The sequence below is a fragment of the Choloepus didactylus genome, chromosome 3 (assembly GCF_015220235.1).
Source record: "Choloepus didactylus isolate mChoDid1 chromosome 3, mChoDid1.pri, whole genome shotgun sequence".
Taxonomy (NCBI): Eukaryota; Metazoa; Chordata; class Mammalia; order Pilosa; family Megalonychidae; genus Choloepus; species Choloepus didactylus.
The window spans coordinates 198,707,708-198,730,877 of NC_051309.1; the positions used below are offsets into that span (position 1 = coordinate 198,707,708).

The window sequence follows — 23,170 nt, forward strand, 5'->3', positions numbered from 1 at the left end:
AAATGCCTTTTCAGAATGTTCCCTTAGCAAATTGGCATTATAGTCCATGTTGCTTTTTTGTTGTTTCAAGCTGTGTTGTGGTAAAAACTTTGGAACAGATGGCACACTTACTCTGGTATTTGCACATTTTGGCTGGGTATCACTTTCAGAATGCCCCAGCCATTCACTAGTGGTTGGGTAGCTTGGCAGAGTCTCATGGATTTTGATAACTAGGCCTATTGTGGCTTGGCTCTGCTGTAGAAATCCCTGTGTATACAAGTCCTTTTCACAAATTCATACCACAGAAATAGCAACTCATGAGTGAATTATCTCTTCATTGCTTTGCTAGCTCAGATTACCTGCCTGCATTTTTGGGTTTCAGTAACAGTTTTCAGGCAGAGCCAAATGCTAGTTTCATGCTTCATTATTTTGATGTGACATTATTAACAGGTATATCTCATTTGTAAGACGTAGTGAGTCAAGTATTTAAGAACATCCATCTAAAGCATCTATTTTATATTATGGTCATAGGTATTGGTTGAGCTTCAGTTTCCTCATTGGCAAATGGTATAACTGTACTTTCTTCTTCACTTCTAGTTGTTGAATGGTAAAATGAATAAATTAATGTTTTTTATTAAAATACTCATAACTTTTAGAAGTGCTATTTAATTACTTGAGAAACTCTATTTTAAGATGAGGAATGTAAAATTTTTCACCACAAAATTTATTATTTCATTTATTCAGAATAGACATTTAGACCATAGCCTTATTGGGATAGGGAGAATGAAAGAATAACTCTCACAAACTAAACTTCAGATTCAATTGCCATTTTAAAAAAATCTATGGCCAAGATTAAAAAGAGATGAGATTTGATGGAAATCTGATGGAGGAAGTTCTTGGGGAATTTTGATTAACTTTTACCATTGTTCCTTAAGCTAAAATAGAAGGTTGGAAATGTAGAAGAAAATCTTTAGAAATAAAATAAATGCATTTGAGGAGTTTATTGAGCACCATAGCATGTGCTCTGATTCAATATTTTTATACATAAGGAAAACAAGGCCCTTTTGGTTAAATTATTTTTACCCTGCTCCAAATCACATGATTAACGGGCACTGTTAGTTATACTGGTGTACTATCTTTTGTTCTCGAATGTATTTATTCACATTGATAATATTCACTCTGAATTATTTTTAGCAGTGATATTGGATTTAGAAATGTCAGTCTCTCCTAATTGTAATCTTGGGCATAGATTTAAAAGAATGGCAGTTGAATTGAAAATTTAGTCTGTAACTGTGAACAGTGATAAAGTTATTAACTCATGTGCACATCAAAGTATGACACTTTATCCTGCTGATTATCTAAGATAGCAAAAATCATAGCTGCTTGCTTCAAATGAGAACAAATGTATCTTCTAAGAATGTAATTGCTACAAATAAGGATGTCTCTTGAATATGAGAGATATATTGACTTGACCACTACATTTTTAACTTAGCTCATGTCTGGATTCTTTCAGCTGTGCTTACCACTCTTTCAGGGCATTGAAGGGGATAGCATTATGATAATTTGCAATACTGAACTGTGTGTTAGATATGGATATTCTTTCAGGATCTTCAGAAATGAATTTGTGTTGTAATTGGTGTTGTGATAAAAAATAGCCATCTTAGTGAGTTTGGAGTGAAATTCAGAATGATTATGACTTGAATCACATTTACCGATGAAAAGAGGGAGTGGGACTAGAGCAGAGAATGAGAGGTTTTTAATGTAAGAACTGATATAATTTTTATGGCATGCTGGAAAGTTGAAATAATTAAAATTCATGGCACAATAGTGTCTTTTCCAAAAGCATATTCAAATCTTAAACAGGGTTAAACTATAACACTTAATCACGTATATGATTCATAATGTTTCATTTCTCTATCTTTCTCTCTAATAATTTTGTTTCTAGCTCTGAAGGGTACCACACTGCAAACCTAAAATATGTACTTCAAAAGAAATCCTTCATCGGTGCTATGCTATTGGGAGGAGATATTTAGTTTCTCCCTTACCTAGATAAAGCCCTGTATCCACCTCTCTGGTCATGGCTTCCAAATGTTCTCCATCTTAATTCTTAAACACTTATATCTATGATCATGGCATGTTATAAAATTACACACAATAAACTCATCCTAATAGAGAATTCACAGTCTTAAGTGGACAGGATTTTCAGGAGAATCATTCAACAGTGATCAATTTTAAATGATTCTACAAAGCCCACAAAGATAATTACCTCATTTTTTGAAGGACCTTGGGAGTTAAACTTTGTATAACTGTATGAGGTAAAGATACCATAATGAATACATTCAAACTACTACAGCTTTTCTATACTACCATATTTCTATGCTTTTCCTTGATACATACACAAAAAATACATTGGCCTAAGATGTTCACATTAAATTTGGAGAGAATCAATCTCTTGAGGCTATGGCATGAAGCAGCAAGAGCATGAAAAAGCTATTTAAGTTGCATTTAATTTTGCAGTCTTCAGTTTCTTCATGCACATATTTATTTCTAGAGCTGAAAGTAGTAGACGTAATACTTTCAGCCTCTACTTAATCAAAGACCCAGACTCTTAGAGAGTTCCTTTAAGTTATAGAGGAATAGAATTGTGTAAATTTAGTTAAGAAAATTTGGTCCCAATTTAAGATGTTGTGCTTTTAGAAAGAGGGAGACATTAATGAAATAGTTCCAACAAGGGGATATCCTGCCCAAAATTCAGGCTGATAAAATCATGTGAATATCTTTTTGAAGATTCAACTGGCTTCTGCTTTTGCCCATGAAGCACTAAGTGCTAAAGGAATTGCCTTCTGATAGCAGACAATTAGAAAACTGTATAAAACCTATGTTACATCTGTTTTCAAGTCTGTAATCCTTAAGTATAGTAAAATGGATAAGTGATCCTTGAGATTGTTCCATTTGCAGTGTAAGAAGAAGGACCCAAACATAGTATGGGCTGTCCCTGAGCTGAGGAGACAGAAGAAAAAGTTCAACAAGGTGGAAGTGGTTAGAATTTTGTGGAAGAATACTGGAGAAAAGGGAGCTTCAGAGAGAGACAACGAGACAGTAAGATGAGCAATCTTTGGATATTCCTAGAGGGATCTCCTCAAATCTTTGATAACTGATTACACAAGCATGATATAAAATACCATGAGACTGAGGAAAGAAAATAGTAAGACAAACCATTCTCAAAACTCACAAAAGAACTCACACCTGGGGCATTAGGTGAAACCTGTAGAAGCGAAATGCCTTAGTAGTGGGGTAAAATTAGTCATAGAATAAAAGCTGTTTTGGACCCACTCTAAGAAAAATTAAAAGCAAATCTTGAAAGGGTCGAATTGATCCTAAATAACTTAACTGTGGTAGAACAAAGCCCAGTATTCCTCAAAAGAATAAAAAAAATCCAGAATCCAATAATGTAAAATTTACAATGTCCAACATGTAATCAAAAAATTTCAGGCATGTTGGAGATGAGAGGTAGGGTTGGAGAGGGATAGAAAGGAGAGATTAACAAGGGTCATGAGGAAACTTTTGGGGAGGGAAAGATAGATTCATTATCTTGATTGTGATACTGGTTTCATCAGTATATACATGTCAACATTTATCATAGTATATAGTTTATACATTTCAGTTTATTATGTAAATTACACATCAATAAAGGTTTTAAAAATCCATCAAGCATGCAAGAAGCAAGAAAATATGACTCATTGTAACATGAAGAAATGACAGGTATTATTTAAGTAGCAAAGATGTTAAAACATATTCTACGTATGCTCATGAATATAGAGAAAAACATGAAAATGATGAGGAGAGAAAATAAATATATAAAAACAAGACCAAAATGGAACTTGTACAGATGAAAAATATAATATCAGAAATGAAAAAAAAATGCTATATGGGATTAACAGCAGATTATACACTGCAGAAGGAAAGATTAGTGAACTTGAAGACATAAGAACAGAAAGTATCCAAAATGAATTATGCAGAGAAAAAAAAATGACAAGTTTAACAGAGCTAACCAATTTAACAGAGCATCAGTGAGTGTCCTATAGGCAATATCAACTGGTCTTACGTATATGTAATTGAAGTCCCAAGAAAAGAACAGGAGGAAAAAAATTACAAAAAGTACTTTAAAAAATTGAAAGTAATAACAGATTGAGGAAGCGCAACAAAACATAAAAAGAAAAACCAGACACAAAATCACACCAAGTTACATCATAGCCAAATTGCTGAAAACCAGTAATAAGAGAAAATCTTAAAAGCAGCCATTAAAAAAAAAAAACAAAAAACTACACATTACATACAGTGGAACAAAGATAAGAATTTCAACAGACTTCTTATAAAAAACTATGCAGGTTACAAGATAATGGAATGTCAACCTAGATTTCCATACCTAGTATATATATTTTTCCAAAATGAAGGCAAGGTATTGCATTTGACCCAGCAATCCCACCTGTAAGTCTCCACTGCAGATGATTCTTTTTAACTTTTTAAAAACTACTGTTAAGAATATGAAAACCATTCTTATTTCATGTGCTATTAAAAAACAGGCCATAGGCTGGATTTGGCCCACAAGCTGTAGTTTGCTGACCCCTGCCCTAGAGTAACCACTGAAAAAATACGCCAATAGTGACAATAAAATGGAAGCATCAAGAAAGTACTTAATCCAAGAAAGTACTTAAAAAAAGGCAGGAATAAAGGTAGAAAGGGTAAAAGAACATGTGGCAATTAGAAAATGTATTAAAAGACAGTAGATGTAAACCCAACCATATCAGTAATTACATTAAATGTAAGTGGTCAAAACACTCCTGTTAAAAGGCAGAGCTTATCATACTAGTTAAAAGCAAGACCAACTTTATGATGCGTACAGCAGACCTACTTTATCTAGACCCATACAGGTAGAAAATCAAAGGTTTCATAGGATGTGCCTTGAAATTACAAATGCAAAGAAAGCTTCAGTTGCTATATTCATGTAAAACAAAGTAAAGTTCAGAACAAGAACTATTATAGGAATTTCAGAAGGATGTTTTATAAAAATAACGTATTGCCAATTCATCAAATGATATGAGAATCCTAAAGGTCTGTGTACGTAATAACAGATCTTCAAAGCCATGAAATAAAGACCAATAGAACTGAAAGGATAAAGCAAATCTACAATTATAGTTGGGTATATTATCACTCCTCTCTCAGTACTTGATAGAATAGAAAGACAGAAAATCAGTAAGGATGTAGAAGACATGAACAGCACTACAGATCATGTTGATCTAATTGACATTTGTAGAATATGTCATCTAAAAAATACGTCATCTAAAAACAGCAACATACACATTATTTTCAGGTGTACACGGAACATATTCTAGGCTATGAAAAAAGTCTAAAGACATTTAAGAGAAATGAAATCATATAGTATGACCACAGGGGAATTAAACTAGAACTCAGAAATAAATAAATCTGGAAGAATTTCCAGATACTTAGAAATTATCAACATACTTCTCAGTAACTCATAGGTTAAAGAAACACAAGGAAAATTTAAAAATATTTTAAAGTACATGAAAATGGAAAAGCTATATAAAAATTTATGGGTTATAGCTAAAGCAGTGCTTAATGGGAAATTGTTAGCAAACGGCAAACCTTGCTGGTGGAAATCCAAAAGAGTACAACCACTTTGGAAAGCAGTTCAGCGGTTTCTTATGAAGCTTTACTATGTGTGCTGTGTACCTAGCAGTCCCACTTGTAGATATTTACATGAAAGAAATGAAAGCATATACCCACATAAAGACTTAAATGTAAATATTTACAGTAGCTTTATTTATAATAGCCTCATACTGGAAACAATCCAAATGTCCATTGATGGTCATTTGGATAAACAAATTGTGGTATATTCATAAAATGGAATGCTAGTCAATAGTAAAACGAAACAAGCTACTGATACTTATAAAAACGTGGGTGGATTTAAAAAGAAATGTGCCAAGCATAAGAAGCCAGTCACAAAAGACTACTTAATATATGTTTTGTTTATATGAAATTCTGGAAAAGGCAAAACTGACAGAAAGCATTTCAGTGGTTGCCAGGAGCCAATTGGGAAGAAGGGATAGACTACAAAGGAGCATGAAAAAATTTTGTGGTGATTGACCTGTTGGCTTCATGATTATATGATTTGTCTAGACTCATTATTACAGCTAAATTGATGGATTTTATTGTAAATTAAATATTGTTCAACAAACATGATTAAAATTTCATTTTCTATATGGGCAAAAGATTCAAATGAATGATTACTAGAACCAGTAATAAGTTGAATAGAATATTCATGTTTTTCATTTGTATATAAAATCTTTTTTATATGTCTGTTGTAATTGTTTAGAAAAAATAATGTGAAAAATGAAATTCTCAATAGCAAACAAAAATCATAATATACTTAGGAATACATTTTATAAAGATATGTACTGGCCTTATCTAAAGAAAATTATAAAAAATTATCGAGAAATATGAAAGGTGGTTTTAATAAATGAGAGACAAATCTTTTTGTTGAGTAGAAAGAATCAATATTATAAGGATCCAAAGTCAAAATACTAATTTGAATGTGGAGGAGGGGAAACAAAATAAAATTTTTCAGCTGGATGGATTATTGTACAGTAATAGAAAATATTAAAAAAATAAGAATAAATGAGGCAGAATTTATCTTAGATCAAAAACACTTTGTGATGGGAAATACTAACTACTATCCATGAGTAGAGAGAATAGTATAATATGCCTCCCATATTTCCATCATAGGCCTAATAATACTGTTTTATCTTTTACTCTCATCCTATCCTGTTGAATTATTTTGATTAGAATTTCATATGGTGTATCATTTCATCTCTGTATATCTTAGCATGTATTTCTAAAAGCTAAGGACTCGTAAAAAAAATCATAACTCGTAAGCTATTACCAATTGTTGAAAAGTTAGTGCAGTTCATTAGTACCATCAAATAGTCAATGTTTAAGTCTCATAATTTGCTTCCTATTGGTTTGTCTGAATCAAGGTCCAAATAAGGTCTGAACATTGCAACTAATAGATATATTTCTGAAGTCTGTTTTAATCAACTTCTCTTTTTTATTTCTTTCTATATAATTGTTTAAAAGTATAGAAGATTACAAGATCGAGGTTTTCTTGGTGTGGTGGGATAATTCATCATAAGTTTTATTGTATAGCTCCATCAGAAGGCACATATTTCTCTTTTTTTATTACATTAGTAGGTATTCATGATAATCATCTAGATTCATTATTTCATTAAGGATTACAAAATGTTGATAGTCTAATCATATCATTTCTTATTTATTTGTTTGAATATTTCTATTAAAGAAATTTCTCCTACCTCCCCACTGCTCTAAGTTATTTGCTTACTCTCAGCTCATAATGGAAAGATAGATAAATTATTTGATATTTTTCCATCTTTTTTTAAAACAAGTTTTCAAATAAGCTTATATCCTAGCATCTACCAGAGATGATCAATGAAGTTGGATATATTGTTTTTAAGTATCAGTGTATTCTCAAAGATTTAAACATATTTGATGTGTTTTAGGTAATTAAAATTATTATTATTGATCCTCAAATTGTTCCATCTTGGGCCTATGGGAGCCATTTTTTTTTAAGATACTTTATTGAGAGTTTATTTACAATGCAAGCTTTTCTTTTAACCAAATTTAAACTTCCAGCACTTTTTTTTTTCCTAACAATTTTATTCACATGCCATACAGTCCATCCTCTTTGTACAATCAATGGCCTCTGGTATAATCACATAGTTACATGTTCACCACCACAGTCTATATGAGAACATTCCCATCTCTTCAGAAAAGAAGGAAAAAAAAAAAAATCCCATACCCTTCCCTTATTTCCCCCTATTATTGACATTTAGCTTTGGCAAAGGGCTTCAGTACAATTAATAAAAGAACATTACAAAGTTACTGCTAACTGTAGGCCTTAGTTTGCATTAATTGTATTTTTTCCCGTATTCCACCCCATTATTAACACCTTGTAATAGTGACATACATTTGTTCTAGTTCATGTAAAAGCTTTCTTCTATTTGTACAATTAACCACTGTCATCGTCCACTCTAGGTTTTGCTAAGTTATACAGTCCCAGTTTTTATCCTCTAGCTTTCCTTCTGGTGACATACACGACCATAATTTTTCTCTTTCAGCCCTACTCACACTCAGCTTTGTTATTTACACTTAGAATATTGTGTTACCATCACTCAATATTGTGCTATCCATTTCTGAACCTTTACAATCAACCTTATTAAGCATTCTTTACTTCTTAAGCATCAATTGCCCAATCTCTGTCTTCTTTCCATCTCCTGATAATCTGTGTTCTCGAATTTAACTCTGAGTTTGCTCATTACAGTTAGTTTATGATAGTGAGCCCATACAGTATTTGTCCTTTTGTTTCTGGCTTGTTTCACTCAACATAATGTCCTCAAGATTCATTCATGTTGTTGTGTGCATCATGACTTCCTTCTTGCAGCTGAATTATATTCCATTGTATATATATATACCACAGTTTGCCCTTCCTATCATAAGTTGATGGACCCTTGGACCACCTCCATCCATTGACATTCATGAGTAATGCCACCAATATACATTGGTGTGCAAATGTCTATTTGTGTTCCTACTTTCAGTTCTTCCAAGTGTATACCTAGTAACGGGATTGCTGGATCGTATGGCAGCTTTATACTTAGCTTACTCAGGAACTGCTATGCTGCCCCCAAGAGCAACTGCACAATTCTCCATCCCCACTATACTGAATAAGTGTACTATAGGAAACTTTTCATATTGTTTTCTGAGGCCTTTTGATTAAATTCAGTATTCTGATAGTTTTCTTTCTTGCTGGTGTGAAAAGATGTTCTTGACTTTTTGCCTCAAACCTAGAATCAGTCATTTCTCCAAGAAACTGTGGCCCAGTTTGTCCTTTTCTTAAAGATAACTAAATGGTGAATAAGAGGTAAATAAGATAAACAAATAAAAGCATGGATTAGTTGGCAAGAAAGGAATTCATAGAAGTTGTAAGCCAGTTCCAGAACCCAGAATAGTAAGCAAAACCCTAAAGCTGGCTTTGCCCTGAGAGAATGTGCCAAGCTGGTTAAACAGCCTTCTGCCATTCATGGTTTCATGAAGGCAAAGCTCAGCTGCATAAAGTTGGGACCCAAAAGAATTAAACCCTCAGTGTAAGAGAATGTTAGAATTAAACCCAATACCCCAACATAACTGCCACTGCTAGCACTGCTACTTCTAGAAGACAGCAAGAAAAGTTACTTGTCTGGAGAACATTGCTAGATATGGAGAGGAAAAGAAAACATTCTCACCTTTAAACTTACCAATGACAGATGCCCCTCCCACAGGTTTGTAGCGTGAATTCACCCTTCTATAGTAGTCTCACAAAGCTGAAGCTAAAGATGTAGTTTGGTAACAGGTTTAGGTAGCAGATGATGGTTGTGATTCCAGCTGCCCACTGATGCAGAACCTCTCTGGAGAAACACACCTGCAGCCTGTGACTTTCACAGATAAAGTTCTAAGAGTATGAACTCATACTCAAAAATCACAAAATTCACACAAAAACAACATGTCATAAATGAGAACCACCAGAACAAACAAATAAAACAAAATCTGATCATCAGATGTTGGAGATAATGGATGCAGAATACGAAATATGGACGTTTAATACATTTAGAGAAATACAAAAGGAGATTGAAAATATGAGTAAGATAGATAATATAAAATGACCAAGGAGATATGGAAAAGAACCGAATAGGACTTCAGGCAATGAAATATATAATGATTAAAATTCACACTGCCAGAGAGAAACAGATTGTTTGTAAATGTCCAACAATGAAAGAGAGAAAGAAAGAGAGATGATTTTTCCATACCACTGGTGGAGGGAAAAAGGTAATATAATAATACTTTCAGTGTTCTGAGACATTTCAGACAAAATTGGAGTGTGACTTGTGCCATTAAGACTTCATCACCACTGAAAATACTGAAGAAGAAACTTGAGGCAGGTGGAAATGATTCAACTTGGAAGGCTTCAGATGAAGAAAGAATGATAAGCAAAGAAAGTGGTAATGAATAGAAGTGAAATAAATGGCAACAGTAGCTAGCACATAAATCAGAAATAGGGAAATCAGAATTAAAGTACTCATATTTTTCCTTTTCCTTGGGGTAAAGGGTAAGAGTATTCAGTTTACTTTGGAAGCCTTTAACCTTCTTAAATTTTATAGACTAAACACTAAAGGAATAGAAATAGTAGATATGACCACCAAATAGCAGAGTAGGGTAATGAGACAAGTAAAAATGAAACAATCCATAAGAAAGCAAGAAAAGAAAGAAAAGATTAGAGAAGCCAGTCCAAACAAAGGGCGATGAATAAGAGTAAAATAAATCCAAATGTATCCATAATTAGAATAAATATAATTTGATTAAATGTTCAGTTAAAAAGATATTAGTAGACTGGATTTGGAGAGGAAAATCCACCAAGTGATGCTTCCCTAAGACATAAAAATATGGAAAAGTTAAAAATAAAAGGATTAAAAAAAAAAGATACACTCATCAAATTCTAACCAGAAGAAAGTTGGTACAGGTTTGTTAATGTCAGAAGAGATACATTTAAGGCAAATTTGTATCACTAGACAAAAAAGAGAGTCATAAAACTGTAATGTAATCATTACAACATGTGCTGCAAAATACAGAAAGCAAAAATTGGCCGAAAATGCAACGAGAAAATGAGAAATCCACAATCAAGTGGGATAGTAACAGTAGTAGTATATAATAGAGAATAGGTGAATAACATTGTTGACGAGCTTAATCTACTTAACATATTTACAACATTCCACAAAAAAGTGGGGGAATATATATTATTTTCAAGCAACCTTGGAACATTCATGAAAACTGACCACATATAGGGGCATTAAACTAGTCTCAGTAATTTTCAAAGGATTGTTCAGACCACGTTCTCTGATTATAATGAATTTATATGAAAATTCATCTCAAAATGAATTAGAAATCAGTTTTTTTGTTTTTTTTTTTTTAAATCAAACTGATCCACACTTTCCGTAAGACCTAAAATCAAAAAGGCCAACAATTCAAAGGGTTGACAAAGATATGGAGCAATGGAAATTCTGTACTGCTGGTGGGAGTGTAAAGGGGCAAATCACTTTGGAAATCTGTTTGGTTTATCTACCTTAGAAAGTGACATAATTTGGAAATTCAGAATCATATACTTCTAAGTAATGGGTGAAAGATATATGAATGCTCTTGGCTAAAATTAGTGGGCAAAACTTTAAGGAGAAACAGAATATTTACATGGACCCAAAGTATCTCCATGAAAATATTTCTTACCTTCTCTGGTGGTTTTTTTTTTAAATCTTCATTTTATTGAGAGATATTCACATACCACGCAGTCATACAAAACAAATCATACATTCGAGTGTTCACAGTACCATTACATAGTTGTACATTTCATCACCTAAATCAATCCCTGACACCTTTATTAGCACACACAAATTAAAGTGAAAAAGAGCAATTAAAGTAACAAAGAACACTGGGTGCCTTTGTTTGTTTGTTTGTTTCCTTCCCTTATTTTTCTACTCATCCATCCATAAACTAGACAAAGGGGAGTGTGGTCCTTATGGCTTTCCCAATCCCATTGTCACCCCTCATAAGCTACATTTTTATACAATTGTCTTTGAGATTCATGGGTTCTGGGTTGTAGTTTGATAGTTTCAGGTATCCACCACCAGCTACCCCAATTCTTTAGAACCTAAAAACGGTTGTCTAAATTGTGCGTAAGAGTGCCCACCAGAGTGACCTCTCGGCTCCTTTTGGAATCTCTCTGCCTCTGAAGCTTATTTTATTTCCTTTCACATCCCCCTTTTGGTCAAGAAGATGTTCACAGCAGCATTATTCACAATTGCCAAGAGATGGAGACAACCCAAATGTCCTTCAACAGATGAGTGGATAAATAAAATGTAGTATATACACACGATGTAATACTACACGGCAGTAAGAAGGAACAATCTCGTGAAACATATGGCAACATGGATGAACCTTGAAGACATAATGCTGAGCGAAGTAAGCCAGGCACAGAAAGAGAAATATTATATGCTACCACTAATGTGAACTTTGAAAAATGTAAAACAAATGGTTTATAATGTAGAATGTAGGGGAACTAGCAATAGAGAGCAGTTAAGGAAGGGGGAACAATAATCCAAGAAGAACAGATAAGCTATTTAATGTTCTGGGGATGCCCAGGAATGACTATGGTCTGTTATTTCTGATGGGTATAGTAGGAACAAGTTCACAGAAATGTTGCTATATTAGGTAACTTTCTTGGGGTAGAGTAGTAACATGTTGGAAGTAAAGCAGTAATCTTAGGTTAGTTGTCTTTTTCTTACTCCCTTGTTATGGTCTCTTTGAAATGTTCTTTTATTGTATGTTTTTTTTAATTATTTTTTTATTATTTTATTTTTCATACAGTTGATTTAAAAAAAAAAAAAAAACAAGGAAAAAAATATGTAGAGCCCCCTTGAGGAGCCTGTGGAGAATGCAGGGGTATTGGCCTACCCCACCTTGATGGTTGCCAGCATGACCACAGACAGGGGACTGGTGGTTTGATGGGTTGAGTCTACCCTTGGGAAGACCACTGCTGCAAAGGAGAGGCTAGGCCTCCCTATAATTGTGCCTAAGAGCCTCCTCCCGAATGCCTCTTTGTTGCTCAGATGTGGCCCTCTCTCTCTACCTAAGCCAACTTGGCAGGTGAGATCACTGCCCTCCCCCCTACGTGAGATCAGACACCCAGGGGAGTGAATCTCCCTGGCAACGTGGAATATGACTCTCAGGGAGGAATGTAGACCCAGCATCATGGGATGAAGAACATCTTCTTGACCAAAAGGGGGATGTGAAAGGAAATGAAATAAGCTTCAGTGGCAGAGAGATTCCAAAAGGAGCCGAGAGGTCACTCTGGTGGGCACTCTTATGCACACTTTAGACAACCGTTTTTAGGTTCTAAAGAATTGGGGTAGCTGGTGGTAGATACCTGAAACTATCAAACTACAACCCAGAACCCATGAATCTCAAAGACAGTTGTATAAAAATGTAGCTTATGAGGGGTGACAAGGGGATTAGGAAAGCCATAAGGACCACACTCCCCTTTGTCTAGTTTATGGATGGATGAGTAGAAAAATAGGGGAAACAAACAAACAAACAGACAAAGGTACCCAGTGTTCTTTTTTTACTTCAATTGCTCTTTTCCACTTTAATTATTATTCTTGTTGTTTTTGTGTGTGTGTTAATGAAGGTGTAAGGGATTGATTTAGGTGATGAATGTACAACTATGTAATGGTACTGTAAACAATCGAATGTATGACTTGTTTTGTATGACTGCGTCGTATGTGAATATATCTCAATAAAATGAAGATTTAAAAAAAAAAAAGAAACTCTGGCACATATACACAAGGAAACATATACAAGAAGTCCATTACTTCAGTGTTTGTACTAGCATAAAATAAATGTAAACACACACTAGTAACAATTTGGTTTTAACATATGTCCACTAATTCTGTGATCCTTCTCTCCCCTTCTTGTGGGTGTGCTGTACCTGGTGACCACTTTTGAGTCTGAAAAGGGAAAGATAACTTTCCAGTGGAGAAACTTGGCAAACACTATCATACCAAGTGATTGTTCGCATCACCATGTGATGATATCATGGGATGATACAAGGTACAGCACCTCTGTGGTTTTCTTCTCCCAAATCCATACCTCAGTCTAATCATTAGAAAACATCAAACAAGCCCATAGAGGTACGTTTTACAAAACATCTGACCAGTACTCTTCAAAAGTGAATAGGACATTAAAAAAAAGACTGAGGAACTGTCTCAGATTGGAGGAGACGTAGGAGATGGGATAACTAAATACAATGTGGTGTCTTGGATTGTGTGCTGGCTCAGAAAACTGATCACAGTGGAAAAACTGGGGAAATCCAAATAAAGTATGTAGTTTCAACAATCACATTTATAATGTTGAAAAAGAGAAAAACTCAAAACTTTAAATGAATATACTAGAAAGTATAAAGTCTTGAAATTAATGAGCAAAGCATACAACTTAGGAAGGACAACAGAATAAACCCAAATAGAGTAGAAGGGACATGAAGTTAAAGGCAGAAATTACTGCAGTAGAAATCATGGCCATAAAAAAGAGTATCAACAAAGACAAAATTTGGTTCTTTGAAAAGAATAATAAAATTAAAGAAACTGTCAGGATTGACTCAAAAATGAAACCGAAAATGGACAATAAAATACAAGGAATGAAAGGGAGATAAAACTACAGGTGCTTAAGAAATGAGGCTTTTGAGAGCAACTTTATTCTATTCTATTTAATTTTGAGATAAAATCACTGAATTCCTATTAAAACATCATTGACTAAAAAGACTCAAGACAGAAGAGAAAATCTGAATAGTCCTATTACTGCCAATGAAATTCCAGAGAAACCCTGAAGATTAGGGTAGCATAACATTAACACCTAATTCTGACAAGATAATATGAGAAAAAATATATAGGCCAGTCATATTCACAAGCCTAGGTGCAAAAATCCTACGCAAGGTATTGGAAAACTAAATGCAGCCATGTGTTTAAAAATAATATATGATGACCAAGTAGGGTTTATTCTAAGAATGTACAGTTTAGCATTTGAAAATTAATTATTAACTATACTGAGTAAAGGGGAATCGTTAATCATTCCAGTAGACACAGAATAATCATTTGATAAATTCAACTTATAATCATATTAAAAAAAAGTCCATCCAACTAGGAATAAGTGCTAAAGAACAGGGCTTGGGTTATGAAGAAGCAGTTTATGAAAAACTGTTGGCTGCAGTTTTGAATAAGGAAGTCAGGTAAGTCTCACCTAGGAGGAGACATTTGGTGAACACTGGACAGAGATGGGGAAATGTCCGTGTCAAGGGCTTAATGTGGGAGCCGGTTTGGGATACTCAAGGAACCGTAAGAAGTTAAATGAGGCCACAAAACAGGGAGAAAGGGAAGAGCAATAGGCGAGGAGGTGAGAGAGAATCTGGGGGATGAAATGAGGCTGCTGTAAAGACTTTGGATGATAACCTGAAATGGAAAGCCATTTTGATCATAGTTTTATCATTTGTATTATTTCTTTACTAGCTTAATTATAATATATAGTGATACATGATCTTCAGTTTCATCTTTATTAGGAAATGGTTTGTTTGTTTTTCTTCTTCTTTTCTAATTCCCTTTGCCAGTTTTCTGTTTTTTAAATTTAGTAGCTTTATTGAGATGCAGTTCACATGCATACAATTCAATTCTCCCATTCAAAGTGTACAATTCAGTGGTATTTAGTATATGCACATAATTGTGCAGCCATCAACACAGTTTAATCTATTTTCATCACTCCAGAAAAATCCCATACCCATTAGCAGTCACTCACCATTTCCTCCCATCTCCCCAGCCCTAGGGAACCACTAATCTATTTCCTGTTTGTATAAATTTGCCTGTTCTGGACATTTTGTGTAAATGGCATCATAGAATAGATGATCATTTGTGATTGTCTTTCATTTAGCATAATGTTTTCAAAGTTCATCCATATTGTAGCATGTATCTACTTCATACCCTTCTATTGTCAAATATTATTCCATTGTATGCATGCACCACATTTATTTGTCCACTCATTAGTTGATGGACATTTGAGTTCTTTCCACTCTTGTTATTAATTTTGCTATCAACATTAGTGTAGAAGTTCTTGTGTGGACACATGTTGTCATTTCTCTTGGGTATATACTTACGAGTGGAAGTGCTACAACATGTGGTAACTTGCTGTTTTATTCTAATTACTTGTGATGATCTGGCTTTGACTTTCCATATTTTTATCTATTATTTGCATTTTGAGGTAGTGTATTTCATAAAGCTTCACATGATTTTTCTTGGTTGCTTTTGTTGTTTCCTTTTCATTGTTAAAGAACTTTTTTTTTTTAATGTTGAATGCAACTGTCTTCTTTCTGATAAGAGTCCACTTATAAAAGTCATCATAAATTGTTCTGGGAGCATCTGGGATTCTATTTCTATTTCTTTAGGAAAGTTTGAAAAAAATTTATCCTTTGGCTATCTGGAGTTGATTTCTCATTTTCTTTAAAGGTGGCTTTAGAGATGGGGCAGGGTGGTGAGATTTTTAGGTGGAAGGTGGTAGTCAGAAGAAAGATTTCCAGGAGCAGGTTGACAGTTGCCCTTTATTGGCTTGTTTAAGGAGCCCCCTGCAAGACAATGAAGGAAATGGTGAAGAGGGAAAGTAGTCATTAGTAAAATACCATTTTGCTCATTATAGTTTTAATGTTGAGAGGTGCACTTTTAGGGCAAACATATGAAACTTGCCTGTCTTGTGATCCTTCTGAAGTCCACAAGGTTTCTAAAGTCTATTTTTTTCTTATTGTCACTTTCTTCCTTCTCCGTCTTTTATAATAAAACTTATCAAACAGAATTGTAAGAGAGGGTAAGAAGCTCTGTGATCTCCAGTCATACCACATTTAATCACAATATTTTCCTGTTTTTCAGAAATAACTTTGAAATCATTTAAAACATCAGTTGTCTTGGTATAGGCAGTGTAGAAAACAGGAAATATTCAAGTCATTGATCTCTTGCCTCCAGTTTGGTACCCCAGGTTGTGACTTTTGTTCCTCAGAAACAGGTATATAAAATTAGATGGTTGGCAATAGCTACAGAAAGTTCAGTACATAAGGGAAAACACAGACTGTTCCTGTGGCTGTTCATATTTTCATTTTGAGTGGGATATGGCAATAAGGAAGAACTTTAGTTCTAAGGTACAATAAGGGCCATAGATTGTAGTTAGGTGTTTTGCTGCAATTGTAGTTTGTCTTTTATCTAAAAGTTTTATAATTGTAGTTAAAAAAACAATTCTGGATTCTAGATATGCCTGCACTGCTTAGTAGGAGTGTAACCTTCAGCAAGTCACTTACTCATTCTCTTTAGGTCTCAAATTGCTCATGTATATAAAGAAAATTAATATTCTATTGCATCAAGATGGTGGAGTGTGATATCTCAGGGCTTGCACCACAGAAACTTTAAACAACACAAAAGAACTGGCAAAAGCATCATTTTCAAAGCTCCAGAAAACAATTAAATGGTTGTGGTAACAGGGCAAGCACTGAAGGAAGAAAAAGGCAATTTGAAAAACAGCTGGATCTTCTGGACCCCTTACCAGCCCTTCCCCCATCCCCTTCAGCTTGGCCCAGGGCTGTCCCACGTTTCCAGTGTCGGGTGCCTGGTCCCAGTTCTGAAGGGAGCAGAGTAATCTTTGTGTACGGGTATGTCTGTGCAGTCTCTGTGGTGGCAGCCTGAAGGACTAAATCAGGACTCTCATCACAGGCTCACTGTCCCAGATTTGCTCTCTCTGTAGAGGTGACTCACAGAGCTCTTGTACAGAACTCTAGGAGAAAAATCAAATTGCACCTACATGCAACAAAGATAGTGGTTGTAAGAAATACACTGTAGCACCTGGGACCTCAAGGAAACTGTTACCTATGGCAAAGTGGACATTCAGATCTGTGTAATGGGGGAATTGCTAGGGTCTCATGTGCAAGCCCAGAACAAGATGTGTACACAGAAAATTCCAGGAAGGACCTGACGCTTTTACTTCAGGCAGTTTTCTAGACTCACTGTGATGGAAGGCTAAATTCTGAAGGAAAGCACTCCCACAGGCCAATCTGCAAAGACTGAGAAAGATGTTTTCTTCTTTTTTGTCATGTTAGCTCTTGGTATTCAATGGAATCTCTCACGACACCAACTGGATACAAGGTTAAAGAACAGATGCCTCTACCCCACCTCCATGGTTGCTAACATGACCACAGACATAGGGGACTGGTGGTTTGATGGGTTGAGCCTTCTACCACAGGTTTTACCCTTGGGAAGACGGTTGCTGCAAAGGAGAGGCTAGGCCTCCCTATGGTTGTGCCTAAGAGCCTCCTCCCGAATGCCTCTTTGTTGCTCAGATGTGGCCCTCTCTCTCTGGCTAAGCCAACCTGAAAGGTGAAATCACTGCCCTCCCCCCTACGTGGGATCAGACACCCAGGGGAGTGAATCTCCCTGGCAACGTGGAATATGACTCCCGGGGAGGAATGTAGACCTGGCATCGTGGGACGGAGAACATCTTCTTGACCAAAAGGGGGATGTGAAAGGAAATGAAATAAGCTTCAGTGGCAGAGAGATTCCAAAAGGAGCCGAGAGGTCACTCTGGTGGGCACTCTTACGCACACTTTAGACAACTGTTTTTAGGTTCCAAAGAATTGGGGTAGCTGGTGGTGGATACCTGAAACTATCAAACTACAACCCAGAACCCATGAATCTCGAAGACAGTTGTATAAAAATGTAGCTTATGAGGGGTGACAATGGGATTGGGAAAGCCATAAGGACCACACTCCACTTTGTCTAGTTTATGGATGGATGAGTAGAAAAATAGGGGAAGGAAACAAACAAACAGACAAAGGTACCCAGTGTTCTTTTTTACTTCAATTGCTCTTTTTCACTCTAATTATTATTCTTGTTATTTTTGTGTGTGTGCTAATGAAGATGTCAGGAATTGATTTAGGTGATGAATGTACAACTATGTAATGGTACTGTAAACAATCGAAAGTACGATTTGTTTTGTATGACTGCATGGTATGTGAATATATCTCAATAAAATGATGATTAAAAAAAAAAAAAAGAACAGATGCCTCAGTGTCTAAATTTCAGAGATAACGTATTAAAATATCAACATGACCAGGTTATACCAGAAGATTATAAAACATACAAAGAAACAGGAAGTGATGACCTATGCAAAGGAGCAGGACAAAGCTTAAATGCTTTTGGTTTTAAGTAACCAACAATGAGGAAGACCAGACCTTGGACATACTAGAAAAGACTTTTTTCAAAAGGGCCTAATAAACTCAGCTCAAAGGAAATCTTGGACAAAGAACTAAAGGAAATCAGGAAAATGATAGATGAATATAAAGAGGGTTTGAAAGACAAGATAAACATCATACAAAGGATCAAATGGAGCTGTAGACCACAATAACAGAAATTAAAAATTCCCATCAGGGGTTCAGCAGCAGATTGGAGCTGGGAGAAGAAAGAATCAGTGACTTGAAGAAAATATGATTGAAATTATTCATTCCAAGGAGCAGAAAGAAAAAAGAATGAAGAAAAGTGAGCAAAGCCTGAGGAATGTGTAGGGATGCCATGAAGCATGCCAACATATACATTGTGGGAGTCCCAGAGAAAGGAGAGAGAATGGGGAAGAGAGAAATTCAAAGAAATAATGGGTGAAAAATTTCCCCAAATTTAATGGAAGAAATGCATATATACATCCAAGTAGCTCAACAACACCAAACAGGGTAAACCCAAAGAAACCAATACCAAGGCATATCAAACTGATGCCAAAGATAGAGAATCCTGAAAGCTGCAAGAGAGAAGCAATGCATTATGTATAAAGGAATTTCAATAAGATTATTTATGATTCCTCATTGTAAACCAAGGAGCCAAGAGCAGTAGGGTGACATATTTATATAAGTGCTGAAAGGAAGAATTCTATAGCTGCTAAAAATTGTCTTTCAAAAATGAGGGAGAGATTAAGACATTCTCAGATAAAACAAAAATTGAGGGAGTTTGTCACCACTAGAGTGGCCATACATGAAATGCTAAAGGGAATTCTTCTCAGGTTGAATGAAAAGGACACTAAACAATAGATTGAAACCTCATGGAGAAATAAAAATCTCTGGTAAGGGTAATGGCACGGGTAAATTTAAGTGCCATTACTATTGTATTTTTGGTTTATAACTCCACTTTCTACTTGTTAACAGTATCTAAAATGTAAATGCATAAAAATAATGTTGCAAATGCATAAAAATAATGTTAAATCAATGGTTTTCAACTCATAAGTTTTAAATACATGATTTGTGATGTGAACTAAATAAAGGTCCAGAGAATGACGGGTATAGGAACATAGTTTGTGTATGCTATTGAAGTTAGCTGATATCAAACCAAATAAGATTATAATGGATTAGGGATGTTAAATTTCTACAAAGAAAATATTAGAAAAATATTCACAGAAGGAAATCAGAAAGCATTCTGTAGGGTTCACTACAAAAGATGAACCAAATACAAAAATAGTAAATAAAGGAACAATTCAGGGACAAAAATATATAAAGCATTAAATAACCAATATCAGTAGTTATTGTTTATTTAACCATTTAAACTCTCCAGTCAAAAGACAGAGATTAGCAACTTACATGCTGTTTAGAAGTGACTCATCTTATATTGAAAAACACAAATTACCAAAACTGATTCAAGAAGAAATAGAAAATCTCAATAGACTAATAAATAAAGAGATGGGTCATTATCTAAAGCTTCCATTAAAGAAAAGTCCAGTACCTCATGGCTTCACTGGTTAATTTTACCAAACATCCATAGAAGAACTGGTACCAATCCTTTAAAACTTTTCAAAAAACTGAAAGGATGGGAAGACTTCTTAATTCATTACATGAGGTCAGCATCAGCCTAATTCTAAAGGCAGAAGGAGATACCATAATAAAAAAAATTGCAGACCAGTATCCCTTATAAATATATAGCAAAAATCTTCAAGAAAATAACCAGAAAACCACCTCCAACAGCACATTAAAAGAATTGTACACCATGATCAAGTGGGATTTATCTCAGGAATGCAAGGGTGGTTCAACATAAGAAAAGCATTCAATGTAATACTCCCCATTAATAGAATGAATGGGGAAAAAAAAAACATAATCATCTCAATTGATACAGAAAGGTATTTGACAAAATCCAGCATGCTTTCTTGATAAAAACACTCATAGAAGTAGGAATAGAAGGACTTCCTCAATGTGATAAGGGCCTTATGAAATCTCACACTAACATCTACTAAGTGGTAAAAGACTGAAGCATTCTCCCTAGCATCAGGAAGACAAGGATGCCCATTTTCACCACTGTTATTCAGCATTGTACTGGATTACTACTAACCTGATCAATTAGGCAAGAAAAGAAAAGTCACCCAATTTACCAAGAATGTAGTAAAACTATTGTTTTCCCTCTTTGCAAATTACATAATCCTGTATGTAGAAATTCCCAAAGAACTTACAAGAAAGCTATTAGACCTAATTAATTTAACAAAGTGATGAGGTACAAGATCAATACACACAAAAATCAGTGGTATTTCTGTACACCAGCAATGGAAAATCCAAAAATCAGGAAAACAGGTCTATTTACATTAGCAACTAAAAGAATAAAATATCTAGAAATAAATTTAACCAAGAATATATAGGACATGTACACAGAAATCCACAATTCATTACTAAAAGAAATTAAACAAGACCTCAATAGATAGAAAGATATTCCATGCTCGTGGACTAGAAGACTTAATATCATTAAAATGTTAGTATTAGAGATTTTATCAAGCAAGAGTTAAATTATTGCATATCTGCTTTATCCAAAGTACTGTGCCAGAGTCATACAAACAGGAGTATTACACAGCTCTTTTCCTTGTCATTTTTATTCCTGATAGTGCTGTCTTCCCTCCTAACCTTTTTACTCTTCTCTTCCATGATGTTCTCTCTTTTTTTTTTTTTTCCATGATGCTTCTCTTACCACTCCTTCACAATATTTTGTTTCTTCTTCCAGTAAACTTCTGAATGATGAAAATGCCTGAAGCTTGTTTCTGGAATCTCTTCTCTTTGCAATAGGCAGTCTAGGTGTTCTTATTTATTTTCATGTGTCTAAATATCATCTTTATGTCACTGACTTTTTTTTTTTTAACAATGGGGATTTATTAACTTAAAATTTACAGTTCTTAGGCCATGAAAATGTCCAAATTAGGCATCAACAGGATGATAACCTGTTCTCTGAAGACTGGCTGCTGGCATCTGGGACACATCTGTCACATGGGAAGGCACATGGCCAGCATCTGCTGGTCCTTTTCTTCCAGATTTTGATGCCTTGAGCTCTGGTTCCAGTGGCTTCCTCTATGGGTCTTCTCTTAGCTCCTCCAGGACTTTTCTCTCTCAGCTTTCTCTAGGTGTTTCTCTGTGATTTCTCTGTGCTTTTTTTGTCTTTTATCCTCTCACAAAGGATTCCAGTAAAAGGATTAAGACCCACCTTGAATGGGCTGGGTCACATCTCAATTGAAATAACCTAACCAAAAGGTCCCACCCACAATAGGTCTGCACCCACATGAATGGATTAAAGAACATGGCATTTTGAGGGGTACATAACAGCTTCAAACAAGCACAGTGATGAATGTCAAAAACTAGGATTTCTTAGAGAAGAAAAGTTTGAATTTGTTATCAGTAAACATGCATTATTCATTATTAATTACTTCTTTATGTAATCCTCAGAATTCTCAAATATTAGTCATTATGAGCAAGGAATAATATTTAAAAATATACTGTTTTGGGTGATGTTTCTTTCATAAACACTAATCAGCACTGAACTTTTAAAGCATTCTAATTTTACAGAATGCATGAAACTCTGACTCTCTGAACTTACTATATTCATAAAATATTACTGTTTCTTAATTTTAAATATTCAGGTAGTTTAAGAAAATCAGTCATTTTTGCTGCTTGCTAAAAAGTAAAGTTTCTGCTATTTATTAATAACTATATTCTAAATTTACTTTTAATATTGTGACTATACTTATAAATTATCAAATAAAAATTAATTTAATCATCACTATATTTAATTTTAAAAAATAGCAACTATGGTAGCTTTTTACAATGTTACTTAGCAGAAAATGTTTCAAAAAATTATTATGTTTGCAACAATTTGAATTGTGGACTAGATTCACATCTAAGTGTAGGACTTGATGTTTTGAGATGGACAGTATATAAATATGGTATTAATTCATTTTAAGTGGTAGATTTTCAGGCATTTGAATTAAAATAATTTGGATCCATTAAGTTGAATTTAGGTTTAAACAAAGTCAATATTAACTATGAAAAATTGATTATTTCTAGGAAAGAAAACTTCGAAAATTTTGCACGGTAACTGTTTTGGCATTTTTTTTTTTTTTTTTTAATTTTTTTATCTGTTTCTCCATAAGAAAAAACCCAAAG

The 23,170-nt window shown here is 34.6% G+C and overlaps 1 protein-coding gene across 5 annotated transcripts in view; it reads left to right on the forward strand.

Moving 5' to 3' along the window:
- Positions 1 to 23,170, forward strand: part of WWC2 (WW and C2 domain containing 2) — a 255,600-nt gene that overhangs the window by 143,396 nt on the left and 89,034 nt on the right. Inside the window, exon 1 of one of the 5 annotated variants that reach the window (XM_037831065.1) lies at positions 13,618 to 13,761. The exons of the other annotated variants lie outside the window; for them this stretch is intronic. The gene's annotated coding sequence lies outside the window, so the exon portion shown is untranslated. Of the gene's footprint in view, positions 1 to 13,617; positions 13,762 to 23,170 lie in introns of those variants that run through there. 5 annotated transcript variants of the gene reach the window in all.